The sequence below is a fragment of the Symphalangus syndactylus genome, chromosome 22, assembly GCF_028878055.3.
Source record: "Symphalangus syndactylus isolate Jambi chromosome 22, NHGRI_mSymSyn1-v2.1_pri, whole genome shotgun sequence".
Lineage (NCBI taxonomy): Eukaryota > Metazoa > Chordata > Mammalia > Primates > Hylobatidae > Symphalangus > Symphalangus syndactylus.
Genome location: NC_072444.2, coordinates 7,915,869 through 7,921,194, shown reverse-complemented (window position 1 = coordinate 7,921,194; position 5,326 = coordinate 7,915,869). Strand labels below are relative to the sequence as shown.

The following is a 5,326-nucleotide window of genomic DNA, read 5'->3' as shown; positions in this document are numbered from 1 at the left end:
TGTTACCTTTTTGGCCTGTCCAGCCCCCTATCCTGTGCCTATATAAACCCCAGACCTCAGCTGGCAGAGACAAGCAGCTAAACATCAAGCAGAGAAGAAGCAACTGAGCTTTGGAGACTATGAATAGACACGGCTTGGCACGACTTCAGAGAGGAGCCCGGCCAGAGATGGCGGGCTTCAGGGAAAGATCACCTTCTTCCTGCACCATACCTTTTCCAGCTCCCCTTCTGCTGAGAGCCACTTCCACCTCTTAATAAAATTCTTCACCTCCATCGCCCTTCAGACTATTCATGTAACCTGATTCTTCCTGGATGCTGGACAGCCTGGGTGCGGGAGCCCAAAAAGGCTGTCACACTGACTCTTCACTGAGCTGTTTAACATTTAAGCCATCTGCGGATGGCAAAGCTAAAAGAGTAGTAACTTGAACACACCCCTAGATGCTGCTGTGGGGCTAGAGCACAAAAGTGCGGGCCCCGCCCTCGGCACCCATTCGCCTCTGTACTCCTTCCCCTGAGAGGTTGAGCTCAGCGGGTTGGAGTGAGTGAAGTTTGTCCCTGCTGGCAGCAAAGTGGCTTGCTGGACCCAGAGCCACTGTACTCCAGTTCCGGCCTGTGAAAGGGTCAGGAGACTATCCTGTCTTAGTATTGTCGATTTATTAACCTTGAACTCACCAACAACAGCATCTCAACTCAGGCCTGAACAATGCTTCTTCAACCCAAGTATTTCCTCAGTGAGGCACATCGTAGCCTTCTTGTGCTCAGGAATGCTAGGCGGTGCATCAGCACTGTTTGGGACCATTTTAAACAGCAACATCACGAGCAAAAAGCACAAAAATGCAACATGCATGGCACTAAATAGACCTGGGAAAGGTGTTTGGTTACCCATGAGAGCTGAGACAAGGAGGCAGAGTGTCACCTTGTTTGACCTTACCTGGGAGCATGTGCATCTGATGACTCAGATTTTTCACTGTTTTACACCTGTTGGAAATGACAGTAAAAGTGCTGCAAATGTTGATTTTGGGGTTACGATAAATTTTAGCAATCAGGTGAGTTTTGAAATACAAAACTGTGAATAGTGAGATTGATACGCACACTCACTCACACCCCACAGCCCCCCCCCCCACACACACACAGAGAGAGAGAGAGCGAGGTGGACCCAGCTTTGGATTAAGGGCTATTGAGAGTAGAAATAAATCTTACACTTTACCAAAGGATTTGCCAAAGGCTTTCTTTAAATGCTGTGCTCTCCAGAGACCACAGAAAAGGAGTTTGATTTACAGTTTTCTTCCATGCTCAGATGCAAACTTTGAGGGCGTGTTCAATTTCTGTTTCAAGGTCTGTGCAATTCAACCAGCATCTCCCCAAGTTCCCACTAAACACTGGCGCTGTGCTTGGCACTGTGGGGGAACAAAAGTGAAGACAAGGTCTGTGTTCAAAGGGAGCTGGCAATGCCAACTCTCGCAGATGAGGCTTTTAAAGATGAGTTGCTCAAAAGCTGTGGCCAGGGGCAATTTAGCAAGACCCTCCTGATTTTCCAAATCCACCCAGAAGCTCAGATTAAAAAGGCAACTCTGCTCTCACAGACTCCTAGTAGGGGGGTCCAGAGAGTTGCAACTGCAGGGAGAGGGGTATCTGGGGATGGAGGCGCAGCTCCTCTGCCTCCCTTCCAGCCACCATTGTGCATATTCCACTAAAGGGGCATCTTACGAATAATTTTTTAGGTTATGTGTTGACAAGATGGTCTCTGAAGCTATGATAAAAAGAAGTTGGGGGAAGTGTGTGAATTCAAGCCTAGTTTATGCCCAGAGAAAACCAGTGATGCAGGTAGTGCTTTTCCAGAACCTTGGTCCCCCACCAACCGGGCAGGGACCCAGCAGCTCAGCAAGTCCTAAGGGAGAGCAAGGTCGTGGGGAGGCCTTAGGCGGTTGGAAAGAACCGATTGAGTGGACTGTTCTTCTCTGGGTCGTTGCCAGCAAATCAATACTCAGCTGTGCTACCAGTGTGGTGCCTCCCCACTCAGGGATGCCATGAAGAGCAGTGATCTTGACAAGATCTAAATAGAGGTATGCTGAGAGTAACGTGGACGGAGATCACGTGCACGCGGCTCTCGAGGAGTCCATAAATCTACACTGATGAATTACCTGGGCAGGTGGTTCTGCCACCAGCCTCCCAGCTCAGGACACGGGCGGCGTAATTACCTGTCTGGCAGTGGTTGTCTGGAGCCAGCCGGTCCATTTTTCTCTTTTATTGTTGTTGAATTTCAGGAAAGCATCCTCTGCAGGCCCCTTTCTAAATGTTGGATTTATCTGATGACTCCACTAGTGGCAAGGGCCAGGGTGTGTCCTGTGGTGAGGAGGACTTGGCCCCTGGGCCCGCTGCCCAGAGGCTTCTCTCAGAGGGTGTGATGGGCGGGGTCCCCATAGCCACCACCGTCCTCCCCATCAGTGGCCTCGTAGATGTCCCTTCCCTCCCCCTTCCCCTGCTCTGTGGACTGGGCCTGCCCTAACCTGAGGCAGCTGGGAACCCCTGAGGTGGGGAAGTCTTTGGGGTGTTTCTGGGAGGGGCGTCTCCAAAGGAGACAAAGGAAACCCCAGTCCCCTGAGGGGGTGACAGCTTCCCATCTGCCCGGTGAGGACTCCTGGCTGGCTGAGGACATGTGGGCGCTGTGTCCTTGTGACACCAATGAAAACGGACAGGGACGGCTCTCCCTCTTCCCAGGCCCAGTGCCGGGCGCTTCACCCCTCCCCCCACTCACTCCTCATGAGAGCCCATTTTGCAGTCCAGGGAGTGAGGCACAGGGCAGTGGTCACAGACAGGAAGTAGCCTCGCTGGAGTTCCAGCTCAGGCAGGGCGGACTGCACACACCTTTGCCAAATGCCAGTCCGTGGTCTCCAGTTCCCACAAGGGTCATCTGACCCTTCGTGGACTCGCTGCAGCTGTGACTGGTTAACTGGCTGGTGGTGTTGCAGGGCATGTCCTCACCTGCCTGTGTGCATACTGTATGAGGGACCACACCCCGTCCTCTCCCCACTGCTTCTAGCAGAGGGGCTGGTGCATAGTAGGAGTTTAAAAAACGCATGCAGGAGAGTGGAAGAACACATATGTGAGAGCAAGTTCCTGAGCATCCATGCACGAAGCCCATTATTTACGGCCACGGTGGGGAAGGTGTGGCCGGCCACCTGTTCCATTTGTCCATTCATTCACTCGCAAGCTTCTCTCGAGTGCCTGTTGTAAGTCCAGCTCTGCGGGCAAGTATCTGGAGAGACAAGAGTTCTGCCTTCATGAAGGCGGAAAGAAAGTCAGGACACTGAAGAAGCAGTGATGGCAAAATGTAAAGTTGTCCGCAGAGGGGCTGTCCAAGGAGCTCTGAAACATAACAGAAGAATTAGGTTACATTATGAAAGATCTCTCAAAAAAGTGATGTTTAAGCTGAGATTGAGAGAATGAGCCTAAAAGTTTCTGGCGGATGCAAATGTAGCAAAAATCAACAGTATTATGCACCAATAAACCCTTAGGCTTAATTAATGAAGAGCTGATATCTAGAATGTGGGGGGTGAGATGCTGTTTCTGTCTATTCTGGGCAGCTCAGAGGTTGCCTGAAACGTTGAATTCACGAGAGAGGCTCTTACTGTTCTCCAGCTTTTATGAACAAGGGCACTGAGGCTCAGAGAGGTGAAGTAACTGATGGAGGGTCACTCAGCCAGTGAGTGGCAAAGCCCAGGCTGTGGAAGGCATGGCCTGTTACTTTAAAGGCACAATCCAGAGGCTGTGCATGTGTGCATCCGGGTACACAAAGACACACACACAACTTCTGCTCCAGCATCATTGGCAGAACTGGGCCATGTGAAAGGAAAATAAATTTTGGGACCCCAAAATCACTAAGCCAGAGGGAAAGATCAAGCTGGGAACTGTGCAGGTGCAAACCTGTCTTCCATTTTCTTCTGTTGCATTTCACCCTGACAGTGTAAATTGACAGCTCAACTTCACAGGTGCAGGACAAAAAACAGAACTCTAAGTCATGCCTCTGCTCACCGGAGACAAATGCATGTCTGATTGCTCCCTCTGATGGAAAAATGCAGGTTCACTGGGCAGACAAAGGCATAAGTGACTGTTCCTCTACCCACCTCCCATGTAAGTTGTGTGTTCAGTTAAAGGTTGATCAAAGACTCAAAGAACACAACCATTTGTGTCTTATCTACCAATAACTTTTATTTATTTTTTATTTTAGTTTTTTGAGATGGGGTCTTGCTCTGTTGCCCAGGCTGGAGTACAGTGGCATGGTCTCAGCTCATTGCAGCCTTCACTTCCTGGGTTCAAGCGATTCTCCTGCCTCAACCTCCCAAGTAGCTAAGATTACAGGTGCCTGCAACCGCGCCTGGCTAATTTTTGTATTTTTAGTAGAGACGGAGTTTCATCATGTGGGCCAGGCTTGTCTCAAACTCCTGACCTTAAGTGATCCACCCGCCTTGTCCTCCCAAAGTGCTGGGATTACAGGCGTGAGCCACTGTGCCCGGCTTACCAACACCTTTTAAAAAATTTTCCTCTTTCTGCAATACTCACCCTTTCCCCTTTAAATATTGAAGCCCTCAAAATCATTGTTGGACAAAGGCACAGACTTGCCTTTTGGGCAGGCATCTTTAACCTTAGCAAAACGAAAGTCTAAATTGATTGGGACCTGTCTCAGATACTTTTTGGTTTACGGCCACATGACCACGTCTTGTTGCAGGGGATGCTGGGAAATTGTAGTATTAGTAATTGTTCTGGGCAGTCATATAAACACTTGAACCAAAGGTTCTATTAGCAAAAGAAATGTGGAAGAATGTGTTGGGAGGTGACTGGTGGACTCTGCGCAGTGCTGAATGTGCATTGGAGGAATGCTTCTGTGGACTGGGGTGGGCTGGCAGTGGGAGGGAGAAGGAGATGGGTTTATTCTGACATCTCCATCTTCCTGCCCCCTCGGAGACTCCTTTGTGCTTCCTTGATCTTGACACTCGTGTGTGGTTCTTTGCTTGCCTTAATTTGGATTTCCCAAACTGCCCTCTAAAACACATTGCAACTCTGGGATTCCCCAAGCTGGTGAGACTACCAGAAAGCATGTTAACGAGGGTGACACATTCCCTCACTGCAGCCTTATCCATTTCCAGTGACCACTGTTGAAACTCATGGTGCATTCATGAATTCACCCATCTTTACTGGGTACCCACTCTGTGCTGACACTGTGCCAAGCACTGGGGATACAACAGTGAGTAAAAACAGATGTGATTCTTTCCTCCCAAAGACTAGACTACAGTGGAAGAGAGGCATTCTACCACAAAAAAACATACAAA

The 5,326-nt window shown here is 49.6% G+C and overlaps 1 long non-coding RNA gene across 1 annotated transcript; it reads right to left on the bottom strand.

Annotated features, from left to right (window-relative positions):
* Window positions 1–1,290: 1,290 nt before the first annotated feature.
* LOC129472284 (uncharacterized) lies at window positions 1,291–3,231 on the bottom strand. The gene is made up of 3 exons (XR_008653870.2): window positions 2,865–3,231; window positions 2,198–2,288; window positions 1,291–1,396 (listed from the first exon to the last, which is right to left on the bottom strand). It is a non-coding gene; the product is annotated as an uncharacterized lncRNA (long non-coding RNA).
* Between the last annotated feature and the right edge of the window lie 2,095 nt (window positions 3,232–5,326).